Source organism: Ursus maritimus, assembly GCF_017311325.1.
Source record: "Ursus maritimus isolate PB19 chromosome X unlocalized genomic scaffold, ASM1731132v1 scaffold_X1, whole genome shotgun sequence".
NCBI lineage: Eukaryota > Metazoa > Chordata > Mammalia > Carnivora > Ursidae > Ursus > Ursus maritimus.
Genome location: NW_024423319.1, coordinates 122,042,254 through 122,056,444, shown reverse-complemented (window position 1 = coordinate 122,056,444; position 14,191 = coordinate 122,042,254).

Sequence of the window (14,191 nt, the reverse complement as noted above, 5' to 3'; positions counted from 1 at the left end):
GCTCCCCGCTCAGTGGGGAGTCTGCTTCTCCCTCTGCCTCTTCCCCTGCTCTTGCTCGCTTATTCTAATAAATAAATTCTTTAAAATAAATAAATAAAAATAATACTAATTTCATGGGAAGTGTCATTGTTCTATCTGGTACCATATTCTTGTAATTCATAACCCACTAACAGACCTACCTGACTGCGTGAACAGCACCTTTGGTTTTTTTTCATGGAACTTACAGATAAAGGTATTTAATTCTGTACCTTACACATAGCTCTGGTATGAATCATAAAGGAATTGGCTTGCTCACTGATAGAATTGTAGATTTCATTTCAAATCCAAAAGGGTGCCAGACATTAATTGCTGAAGACAGCATAGATATTAAACAGAACGTGAACAAAAACTAGGCATTAATGAAATGTTTGGCTACATAATATCCCAAATTATGGATTAAAATTTTCAAAATATTCAAAGGCAGTATATCGTCTATGTATCTAGATACATAGTGTGTCTATATCTAGTATCTACATATATATCTAGATATAGATATAATATGTATTTTTCAGGTCAACCTCTTAAAAAATCACTGGATTATACGTGAGGAAAAAAATATTACAAACTTGAGTAAAGAGTTTGGTGTGTGAATTCCCAGCAGTTTAAGCAGTCCATAGTTATTTTTAATATTACTGATAGCACGTATCAGCGCACATCGGAATATCAGGAAAACTGTGCCATCAGAGCCAGGGTGAGCCATATGAATAAGACATGATAAATCTCGAAAAGAACCAAGTTCTTCCTTACACTGCTTTGTGACTCAGCCTTGAGATAATCTCAACATAGCCGTTATGTCTCTTAAGGAGATGACTTTCAAAGCAACTCTGTACATAGGCCACCTCAGATCAGCATTTTCAGCCAATTCCATTTTTTACTTTTTCATTTTCAGGCTTTGAGATGGAAATTCTCACCCGGATAACTAATAGAAATTACTAAGTCCCATTCGATTGATTGGCTGCCATTGCAGAGAGACATTTCTCTCTGGCATAGATCTGGGACGCTCTGGGGGTGAGCCGTTCCAAGAGAATTTTATGGCACTCCCACTGCTATCCTGATTGGACCTGTAATTAATACAGAACACGGAATGATAAATATTCAAAACGAGGCACAAAGAACTTCATTCTTGCATGCTCACCCTGTTCTGAGTCTTTGAAAGTCATATTTTTGCTTTCCCTCAGTGTCTGATGGTAAAGTCAGCAGTAATGAGGCCATGGGACGTGGCTCTTCATTGAAGAGTTCTTGATTTATTTCCCTANNNACTTGGATCCAAAGCTCCCAGGTAGTAGGCACTCACTTTGACTTTGTTGGTTATCTCTAACATCATAACCCGTTTACGGAAAATACAAATGTCAAAGAGAAACGGCCCCTGCCCCCCATGACATTTTGTCTCACTTTGCGCTAACATTCCAATTTTACATCATCCTGAAGGACTGGGAGCCGTGTGCTCAACTTCCCCACTGGGTTTGGGACTTTTTTTTTTACTTGGTTTTGTCTTGGGGTCTACTGGTGTTATTGTGGCTGATGTTTGGGTGAACACTGACAAGTCACTCTGCAAACCTGTATTGTTGTGGCTGATGTTTGGGTGAACACTGACAAGTCACTCTGCAAACCTGTACTGGAGTTACACATGGCAGGGAACAAACAAAACTTGTAAGGATCAAGGTGAGAATCATCCCGTATTTAAGTGTCACTCACCGGGGGTATGAATACATTGGACGCTGACTGGAAGCTACAGGCTGGCGAAGAATCCAGACATTCCACACTCCTCCTGGGCATGATTCTATGCCACTTTATCATAATCGTAGCCTGCCCAAACAGTCATTCATGGTATCTGGGTATCGGGACCCCCGAGCACACTGATCACAATAGATACGTCAAGTCATCCTGTTTTTATGGAATGCGACCAGCGCTCATTCATTTATGGCACTCATATAGGGAATCACTCACCTGTCTTGGAAATTCACTGTCATGTCCTGTGAACACATCCTCATAATCTGAGCAGGGAAGCTGTCACTTCCTCAATCCTTGTTCCCCCCCCCACCTCATTCTCCCTGCTAGCTGGACATGTTCTTCCATTCTACCTGCCTCCTTAATCCTAAATTCACTTTTATCACAAGACCCGTTTTTTCACAACTTGTTGTCAGAATTAAGGATTATATATGTTCAGCACCGAGAATGGCGGCTAGAATATCGTACATACGTGATAAATACTGGCAATTATTTTACGATGCAATTTTGTCGAAGTTCTAATTAATATTCATTAATTCCTGATATTACTCATATAATCTGTTCTCATATAATCATGACTCAGTAGAAGCCATTTGCATATAAACTATTTCAGAAGGTGCTTAGGAATTTAGGGAATTAAACATTTTTTTTAAATGCGTTCTTCATATCCAGCCTCACTCACCGCCTCGCCCGTCCCACGCCATTGTTTACTGACGACTCGCTGAATGGGTGAGTAAATAGTGGATCTGTGTCCTAATGCTGAGGCAGACCCTTACGGAGAGATTTCTCACCCCATGAAGCTGTTCTGAGTACTTCATGACACATACTACCTTCCATATCCTTCTCTACCGTGTATATCTTTTTAACATTGCAGGGAGGAGAGAAATTTAATCTTCTTAATGTTAAAAAAAAAAAAAAAAATCCAGTTTGGAAGAGAAGAAAGCCCCTGGGTTCTCACCCATGAGAACGTGAATGAACAGGTGGGGGAAAACAGTCACAACCCACTGCCCTGTGGCTGGGAGGACAAGACTGAACACAGAGGTTCTCAGACTGCTAGCCTTAGGTTGCTTTTGGCCGCCATCGGAGAGCTTGGAGTCCAGCTCCATTCCCGACAGTCCCTAACTGATGAGGGTGCTTTCCAGTGCCTAAGCCCTTTGTCCACGCCATGTGGGCTGTGTTCCACCCCAACTTTCCTTCCGGGCATCTGGTATTTGGTATGTGCTAGACAGCGGGTGCTATGTGAACCCCAATAAAATCTTTGGGCGCCGACGTTTAACCAGCCTCCCTTGATGGACAACATTGTGCAGGCACTGCCAAAATCTGAAACTGGAGGAAGTCAGCACGTCCACTGAGAAGACCCTGGGAAGCTCGTGCCTGGTTCTGCAACCGAACTGACAAGAGTTCCCTCCTTGGTGAGTTCCAGGTAGTGACCGCACCAGGGGGAGTGCTCACGATGTGGGAAACAAAGGCGAAAGAAAGATTAAGAAACTTCCTGACTACCTACAGCTCACTGACAAGTCCCTGAAACAGGCAGAGTAACCTTCCTCTAGGAACTCAGCTGCCTCGATGTTAATACTTCACTGAGGGCAAAAGGAATCTTAGCCTGACCCCCAGGATCCTGTAAGTCCACTTTAACATATAGAAATTCCTTTGGAAACTTCCTTTATCTCTATCCCACCCACCCAAGACACATGTTGGCAATCACCCCCCAAGCATATGACCCACTGACACACATCTGAAGGGTCTCATGACTCAGGTTTCATTAGACGGTAATAAATGACATCTTCCCAACTGCTAGGCCCCTCAAGGTCCCAGAAACTTGCTTCCGAAACTCCTTATAGACTTACACTATCCCTAACCCCCTCCCAACTTGAGAGTAGGTAATGGGCCACTCCTCCTGACCCCAGTGCAGCTCTTTCTGCACTTTCCACAGGTCCTGTCCCCGTGCTCTAATAACACAGCCTTATTAGGGGCACCTGAGTGGCTCAGTCGGTTAATGTCTCCCTTCAGCTCAGGTCATGATCCCAGGGTCCTGGGATTTAGCCCCTCATCAGGCTCCCTGCTCAGTGCGGAGTCTGCTTCTCCCTCTGCCCCTCCCCATGCTTGTGCGCTCTAATAAATAAATAAATAACTTTAAATCAATCAATGAATCAATCCACCTTTTTACACCAAAGACATCTCAAGAATTCTTTCTTGGCGGTCGGCTTCAAACCCTAGCGTCCTTCCCTACGTCACTCACACAAAGGAGACTATTTGCAGCCAATAAGGAGATCACAGGGAGTAACTTCCAAAGCTGTGACTCCCTGACCGGGGTGGGTGGCTTTCTCTTACTTAGGGTGAGGATGAGTGTGTGCAGAAAGGGGAGCATTGCCCTCGTGTGTAAAGGCAGGCGTAAGCCCGGGCACCTTAGAACACCTGCCTGTAAGTGCATCCTATGTCATGTGAATGAAGCTTGAGCTCCTCTCTGGGCAGAGGGCTGAACGTAACAATGAAGCAGAGGTCACTGAGGACAAGGGCCGGGCGTTGGGCCTGCTCCGAGGGCCAGTGTAAGCTGCATGGGGTCTTTCAAGGGCTCACTTCTCTTGGGTAAGGAATGCGGGGCCTTGCTTATTTTCCAAACAGCACTGGGAGTTTCACCACTGATTTATCTCTGTTTCCTGGCCTGGCAGGACTGTGGGGTTTTGCCTTCCCTTTGCTCCCTTGAAACACTTTAACACTGAGGTTTTTACATTTCTTTGTAACTCTGACACCTCCTAGGAAGTTCTGCAAGAAGTGTGCTGGAGCGAGCAGAGCCCGCAGAGCGGAGCTCAGGGAAAAGAGGTGGGGGCCTAAAATGACTTCTCTTTCCAGAGACCCCGAACTCCTTCTGCTTATAATCTCCTCTGGACTTCACCCCGAGCCCCTTTCCCTTTGCTCATTTTGCTTGGTATCCTTTTGCTGTGATAATTCAGAGCTCTGAGTTGGATAACATGCCGTTTCTCCTAGTGAAATCAGCCAACCTGGGACTGGTCTGGGGGATCCCTGACGCAACCCCCATGTGACATAGGAACACATATTTTCGGGTAGGGAAATCTCTTCCTAATAAGGTCCTGTATATTCAGTGACTTTTTAACTTCCAAAGCCCGACCCTTAAGTTCCAAGTAAACTTTACCCAGAAAGTCCCAAAGCTGAACTATTTATTTTCTGTATAGTCCAATATCTGTTTGGGTTTTTTTCTTTAGTCCAATATCTGTTTTATATGTGCATGAACTGATGCCTCTTTCCTTACTGGTGAGCATACTTTCTACATATACCCCACAAATCAAAGGAATTATTTTTTTCAAAGCCTTAATGTCTTTACTGGTTTTCTTTCCATTATTGATCTTCAATGACAAAAAGAGGTGTGCTAAAATCTAAAAATGGTACTTTGGATTTGCTCACATCTACTTAATTTATTTTGCCAATTGCTGTTTCCTCTACGTGAAAGTCCATTACCATGAGATGGTCTAATTCAGAGACTAACGGAGAGAGAATTTCGTAGGAAGAGACACACTCACATCCATGCTTCCTTGACATCTGGACTTGCCACTGGGCTGCCACGTTCCAGGGCCACTTGCTTCTACAAAGCTCGCAGGGGGGAGTAAGATTCCAGGAAAGCGCTGAGTTCTTATGCTTGCAAAGCACCCCTAATCATTCCCATGTGGTCCCGTGCAAAGCTAGCCTAGCCACCTTTCCTATAATCCGTTGGTTAGAATCAGGACAGTGGTTTCAGCACGTGCCCAAGGAGAGCAGATTCCATAGGCATGAATTTCAGGAGGTGAGAATCCTAGGTGCAGGGCAGGGGTGGGGGCAATGAGGATTCTGAATGCAGGACTCGCGTAACAAATGTGGCTTTTATCATTATTGCTTAGTTGGCTGGGTGTATAAATCACGAAATCATGACTGGGATTTTACAGAAGGAACGACAGTTACCACAGTCATGCAGACAAAAAAAATGCAAGAAACAGGTACTAAAAAAATGCATGTTGGACAACAGTTAAAATTTAACTTCACTGACCTCACCATGGTATCAGGAGACAGGACCTAAGAAGTCTTCAACTTCTGTCTTGCATAAAAAATACAGGCACAGCTCTCTCCCGGGATGATCTTGGCTTTTTTTCCCCCTCCACCAAAATTAACAGGATTTCTTTTACTTATTTCCTATTCGCATCCGAGAAATCATCAGCCCACTCGAAGGAAAATTCTACACCCTGAAATATTCTCCAGACTCTCAATGTTTATAACATGCATCTTGGTGTTATTTATGCTTTGAGAATTAGAACAGAAACAGCACTGTTCCAATCTATGTCACAAAAAAAAACAAAATTGTAAAGTATTGATTAACAGGATAATAGATCGAATCTAAAATAGGTTTTAATGAGTCAAAAAATTCAAACAACCCATTTGAAAGCCAATTACAGTGCCTAAAGCCTCCTTCAGGCCCCTTTCATTAAATCCATGTTTTGCTTTATGATGGAAAAATAAAGGGCCCTTGAGGCTTTCTTTGTAAAGTAATTATTTCTAAAGGGAAAAACTTCAACAACATTTCAGTGACATGATTTGAATATCACACGCATGCTTTCAGCCTCTTTTTCTTTTCCTTTGACATTTTTATAATATAATATGAAAGAAAAATGGATTTATCAGAGTAATGGAAATAATTAGACTCCGATTATCAAAAAAGAAATCTGTTGACAACAGTTCTTTTGGAACTGTCAGAAGTGGTAATAAACCCCTCTTTCCAGTGATCATCACTGTATGCGTATAAAAAGTTGCTGTCTCTCTGTTGGGCGATGCATGAAGTCAGCCTGACCAAGAACTTGATACTTATGTAGACCCTGAAATTCTTTATGGGTGAGAGAGAAAGAGAAGGAAGGTATTTTATGGTTTGCAGAATTTGGAATCTGACCAGCAATCTTTCCCAAATATGTTATAATCCCATATAAGCAAGAGTTCTGTGGGTAATAGGAAACAGACCAGAGAAGTCCACGTAGCCAGTTACCTTTTGTCTTTCAATGGGCAACACTTGTAGGATATAAGAGGTGTCAGCAACGATCAACATTTCGTGTGACGATCTCTAAATTCGGTCTTCTGTTTCCATGTCCACCTATATAGGACACGTTCTGTCCAAAGATTTCAGTCACAAATTATGCCCTCTATCACCAAGGCACTCCTGAACCAAACCATCCTAAGTAGCCAGATTTGGGTGCTCAGAATCTCTGTTCCCCATATAATTGGGAATCCAGGTATGAGTGATCTACTTCTTGGGTCAGTATGGGCAAGAATGCGGAGATCTCCCAAGGACAGAGCTGTATGGGAATGGTCAAACAGGTGCATGGCATATTCCTGCTCTTCATGCATTGAGGTTCAGACACTAGGTATAAATAAATAGGCTCAGACATCAAACGTCCTCAGGATACTCTGTTAAGCAGGAAGGTACATTGCAGGGTAGTAAACACAGAGGGAAGACATCAGAGTGGGATTATAGAGAGGAGACTGAAGGAGGACTTGTATTTTTCTTTTTTTTTTTTTTAAGATTTTATTTATTCATTCGACAGAGACAGAGACAGCCAGCGAGAGAGGGAACACAAGCAGGGGGAGTGGGAGAGGAAGAAGCAGGCTCCCAGCAGAGGAGCCTGATGTGGGGCTCGATCCCGTAACGCCGGGATCACGCCCTGAGCCGAAGGCAGACGCTTAACTGCTGTGCCACCCAGGCGCCCCAGGACTTGTATTTTTCTTGCTTAAATTTGCTATAAGCAGACTGAAGGAGGGGCTTTATTTCTCTGGCGTGAATAAGCTATAAGCAGGATACTGTTTGGTATTGTTTGTAAATATAGAAGCCTGCTGGGAAGCTGGACTACAGTGTGGAATGATATCCAGTGTTACTGAGTAGCAAACGGATAACACACAAAGATGCCCAGAGTCACAGAACACAAAAGTAAGCCAGGATCTACATGCTTCTTCTACTCAGCATGATTACCACCTACATAGGATCCAGAGTCTCCAGATACTCAAAATGTCCCTGATGCAATTAAAAAAACACTTGCCCTAGCAATACCCTGGAATATCACAGCTTGAATGAGGAAAGATAATCATGAGACATCAACACAGAGATGGGATCATCTGAGGAAGTTTCAAAGGAACACACACAAAAATTCTTCAGCACGCAATGACACTCTTCCGACAAACTAAAGGAAAAAAAAAAAAAGCCTGAGCCAAAAAGTCAGAAGATATATATATAAAAAAAAGTAAATTACAGAAACGTAAAATACAACGCCTGAAATAAATGAAGGTAAGATGCTTTGTGAAGACTTTGCCAGACTTGCAAAAGTCAAAACATTCATCATCATCACACTTGCCAAGTTAAGAAAAGATAAAGGGCATCGTTGGAACAGATGATATCTAAGGAATTCTCATCTACACAAAGGCATAAAGAGCAGTGAAACTCACAACTGAGTGGATCTCAAGACGTTTTTCCTACCATTTAAATGTCCTTCACTGATAACAGACACGTCTAAAAGCACTGGTAAGAATGTATTGTGGGGCTTGTCACATGTAGAAGTAAAATTCACACCAGCCATCAAAGCAGGAGAGAAATGGCAGGATACCATTGTAATCTCTTCTAGTATACAAAAGTGGTACAGTACCATGTCAAGAAAGCAGGTTTATTTCCTTTTTTTTTTTTTTTTTTTTTTTTTAAAGATTTACTTGAGAAAGAGGGAGAGAGTGAGAGAGAGCATGAGAAGGGTGCGGGGCAGAGGGAGAAGCAGACTCCCTGCTGAGCAGACAGCTCAATGCGGAACTTGATCCCAGGATCATGACCTGAGCCAAAGGCAGACACTTAATCCACCCAGCCACCCATGCGCCCCTAGAAAGTAGGTTTATATTCAACCATGTGAATAATCACATTAAATGTAAGTGACCTAAGTACCCCCAATGAAAACGCAGAGATCGGATAAAAAAAAGGCAAGACCAAATTACGTGCTTCCTAACCAAACCACGTGAAATATAAAAGCTCGTCATCAGAGAAGAGTTAACCCACAGTAGCAGAATCCACAGTTCATTCCGTTGAACTCTAGGACATCTGCCAAACCAGACCATGTCCTGGGCCATAAATACTCAAGTTGTAAATAGGATTTCTCTGACCATATAGAAGAATTCTGAAATCCAAAAGCATGTGAGAACGATATCCTAAACAGCCTATGGGTCAAAGAAACAAAAGCAAAAGACAAGTAGTATTTATTTGGAACTGAGTGCCAGTAGGTGCACAACTTACACAAATGTGTGAGATTTATCCATAGCAATTATTAGTGAAATGTGCATGGCACCAAATCCCTATCTCAGAAAACCAAAAAGTCTCAAATCAATGACCTCAGCTTCCAACTTAAAAATAAGAAACAGAGGAGAAGCAACTGATGTTGGCGAGGATGTGGAGAAAGGGGAACCCTCTTACACTGCTGGTGGGAATGCAAACTGATGCAGCCACTGTGGAAAACAGTATGGGGCTTCCTCGAAAAGTTAAAAATACATCTACCCTATGGTCCAGTAATCATATTTACCTAAAGATTACAAAACACTACTTTGGAAGGATATATGTACCCCTATGTCTATAGCAGCATTACCGACAATAGCCAAATTATGGGAGCAGCCTAAGTGTTGACAGATGAATGAACAAAGAAGGTATGTGCGTGTGTGTGTGTATATGTGCGTGTATACACACACATCACAGAATATTATTCATCCGTAAGAAAGAATGAGATCTTGCCATTTGCAACAATATGGCTGGAGCTAGAGAATATAATGCCAAGTCAAATACGTCAGAGAAAGACAAATGCATGATTTCACCCATATGCAGAATTTAAGAGACAAAATAACAAGAGAGAGAGGCAGACCAAGAAACAGACTTTTTTTTTTTTTTTAACTAGAAAGCTTCATGACTAGCATGGAGCCCAAAGGTGGGGTTGAACTCACTACCTTGAGATCAACAGCTTACCTGAGATCAAGTGTTGGATGCTGAACCAACTGAGATACCCAGGTGCTCCCGGAGTCTTAATTCTAGAAAGCCAACTAAGGGTAACCAGAGGGGAGGTGGAGAGATGGGGGTGAAGGAGGGCACTTGTCGTGATGAACACCGGGTGATGTATGGAAGTGGTGAATCACTATATTGTGTGCCTGAAACTAATATGACAGTGTTATGTTAATTATACTGCAATTAAAATATTGAAAACTTAATAAAAAGTACACAAATGTGTGAGATTTAATAAAAGTACACAAATGTGTGAAAACTTAATAAAAAGTAAGAAATAAAGGCATAAAGTAAGCCAAGGAAAGAAATAATAAGGACCAGGGCAGAATTTGATAAAATAAAAACACAGAAGCACAACAGAGAACACAAACTCCTCACTGGTTCTCAGAGGATAATCAATAAAATGGATAAACGTCTAACAACAGTAACTGAAGACATGAAGACAAAAGATATTACACAAAGTGATGAGATCACTAAAAATACTACAGATACCTAAAGAATAATAAAGGAATACTAAAAAAAGTTTTGAACAACTTTGTGGCCTTATCTGAGAAAATTCAGTCTTTCACTATGAAATAGGATGTTAAGTACAGATCGTTAGATACGCTTTATCATGTTGAAATAGCACACGTACACACACATATCGTGGACATGTATACGGTATTCGATTCATTTGGATAATATTTTTAAATAATTCTGCACTGTCTTCTCCAATTGACTATGTTGGTCTGTTGTTGGTATCGGGGTATGTTTAACTACATTAAATAGATTGCAAACGTTCCCTCTTGTCTCAGTTCCCGGAACAATGTGTGTAGAATTCATATTTTTTAATCTTTTAAATGGTTAGAACAGTTCCCCAGTGAAGCCACCTGAACCTGGTGATTTCTTGGTGGAAAGGCTTTTAAAAACAAAATCAATTTAGTCAATAAGTCCGTGGCTATTACTGCCTGAGTGAACTCTGTGACTTTCGGGAAATGCCTACATTTAATCTAAACTACAGAATCATTTCTCTTATACTTGTTTTTAATCTCCCTTATCATCCTTGTAATGCCTCCAGATCTAGACCGATAACACGTCCTTCATTTCTGATATTGGTAAAGTGATTGGAGTTGGGCTAACGGTTTGGTTAAAGGTTTAAGAACTGCACTGTTGTCCTCAAAGAACCATCTTTGGTTTCACCGATATCATATGTTCTATGGTTTAATCTGCTTTATGGATCACAAACTATTCTCCTTCTCCTACTTATGCTTGGTTGATTTTCTAGATTCTTCAAGTGGAAGTTTAAGTCACTGATATAAGCTAGTATTTCCTTGGTAATAAGTGTTCGTAGTATAAATACCCCTACAAATACTTCTTTGAGGTGCAACCTACATATTTTTCCCATAGTGAAAGTGAAAAAATTTTTTTCCAGCTTAACTGACATATAATCAGTACATAAAAACTACACATGATGAATGTATGCAATGTGAAGAATTTGGACATTTGTATACATTCACGTAACCACCAGCACAATCCAGGTAACAAACGTATCCATCACTTCCTGATACATGTTTATATACTTTCATTCAGTGAACAACACTCCAATTGCTCTCTAATTTCCTTATTGACACATATATTATTTAGAAGAAGCCCACTGCTTATTTCTTAAATATTTGGAATATTCAGATACTGTTATCAATGGTTCATTTAATTCCATTGTCACCAGGGAACGTGTCTGATTTAAACCATTTTAAATCTACTGACACTTAATTTATGACCCTTATATCCTCTATCTGAATAAACGTCCAGTGTGCACATAAAAAGAATACACAGTCTGATGTTGAGTGTTCTATAAATGTCAATTGTGTTCTTCAGGTCTTTATTCTTATTGATTTTCTGTGTCCTTGTTCTATTAAAAATGAAGACATATTTTCAAAACAGACCACAATTATGAATTTGTTGATTCTCGCTTTCACATTATTTTTTGCTTTGTGTATTTCAAAGCTCTGCTATGAAGTCCAGAGCCATTAGGATGGTTATGTTCTCTCCGAGTTAGCAACACGCCATTATTAACCAATGGTCTTTATCTCTTTCATTGATCCTTGCTCCAGATCCGGCTCAGTCTGCTAACAATAAAGGAACTCCAGCTTTCGCTAAGTCAGTATTTCCAGTACATCCTTTCTCCTGTGCATTATTTTAACCTCTCTGTATTTTTAGTGTTTGTGTAGGCAGCTTAGAGTTGGACCTTGCTTTTTTTTAATGCCATCTCTCTGCCTTTATACTGAGGTATTTAGGGGACGTCTGGGTGGCTCCGTTGGTTAAGCGTCTGTCTTCAGCTCAGGTCATGATCTTAGGGTCCCGGGATCGAGTCCCGCATTGGGCTCCCTCCTCAACGGGGAGTCTGCTTCTCCCTCTGCCTGCAGCTCTCCTTGCTCCTGAGCTCTCTGTCTCTGACAAATAAATAAAATCTTTATAAAATAAATAAATAAACTGAGGAGTTTAGATCATTCATATTTAATTACTGATGTGCAGGTTTTAAACATAACCGCCTACACATCTTCCTATTTGTTTTCTGTCTCAACTGTTCTTTATAAGCTTTTTGTTTTTTGCCTTCTTTTAGATTTTCTTCCTCTCTCCTCATTATCCGTAACGTTTTCTTCCTTCAGAATTTTCCAAAGTGTTTGCGTTACACACATTTTACTTATCGCAGTCCACTGGCAGGTGTTCTTACACCCGGGCACATGGAAGAATCTGATGTCCTATTTTCAACCTTTGCGCACATTCACACATACCATCACATGCATCATTTCCAGCAGGCTTCATTCCTGTGTGCCGATCCAGATTCCCATCACGTAGAATCATCCTGCTTGCTGGTAAGAATCCTTCTACGTGTTGGTCTGCTGACGATGACTTTTTCAGCCAGGGTGTTGCAACGAGTCTGCATTTCAACTTTATTTTCAAAGGTATTTTCACACTGTTGAGAATTCTAGGATGAAGGGGACTTTCAGTTCTTGAAAGATGGCACTCCGCTATGTCCTAGCTTGCACTGGTTCTCATGAGACACACGTGGCCAGCCTTATGTTTGCTCCTCCGTAGGTAAGGTCGGTTTCCACGGCTCCCTTTGAAAGGGTCTCTATTACTACTTTATGGTCACTGGATTATAATATATCTTGTTTTCATTTCTCTCAATTTTCTTCCATGCCATACTCATTGGACAATTTTTTTTTTTTGGAACAGATGTACGATCTTCATTAAATTTTGGGGGGAAATGGCATGATTTAAATATTTCCCCCTGGAAATCCAGTCAGAAGCATATTGTTCTGCTTGCTGTTGTCTCAAAGTTTGCCGGATCCCTGCTTTCTTTTTCACCAGCCCCTGTGATCTTGATATTTCATTTCGCATACTTTTTTAAATTTCGGTTTTCTTTTGCAATATCCATCTGCTGTTCATTGCTTCCCAATATCATCTTTATCCCAGAGATTATCTTTTGACTCTAGATGATTAATTTTGCTTTTACATGTTCCTTGACCCTCTTTCTGAGGCCGACACTGTAAACTGATGACATATGTTTACAGAGGACTGTTTAAAGCCCCCATCCAGTAATTCCATTATCTACGTTAGTTCTCGGTCCACTGCTGTTTACTGAACTTTTGTTTTCTCCAACGTGGTCATAGTTTTCTGTTCTTTTGCAGGTTATTCATGTTTCATTAGATACCAGTCTTTGTAAATGTTCCCTTTTCAGGGGCAGACTGTGTGTGTGCATACACTTGAGCTTTGCTCTGGAATACTCCGATGGAACTTGGGAACACTTGGATCATCTCAAGTCTTGCTCTGAAACATCGTTGGCAGCAAGCGGGGACTTTAGTCTGAGACCGGACTACTAAAGTAATACTCTTTTGAACATGCTCTACTTTTCTCTCTGATTTTTTATGTATTTTACCACATACAGCATAACGTGCACTATGCTCCCAACTGTTAAGTGTATGGTTGCGTGGTATTTACTACATACTACGCCTCTCCCTCCTAATGTTGCTCTCTTTACTCAGACTTTCTAACATATTATTTAATTTGGGTATTATTTCTACCATCCATTGCCTGCATCATGCCGCAGAAAGTTAAAATCTGCGATGGTGGGAAATCTGAGTTAGATTCAAGCCAGCATGTGTTTATCTAGAGTCTGGGGGTATTTCATAACCGTGTTGTGAATCACTCCTTTCCTTCAATACTTAAAAACCACAACAATAAACATTTCGCTTGTTTCTTCTTTTAAAAACCACTGTTTAATGGTAAGACCTTCCTAAGAGGTGAGGATGTTTCCAACCACACGTGGGTAACTTTTATATGACCATCTCCCCCCCATCAGTGAAGGGACTGAAATTTTGTGTAAAAGATAGTTATCTT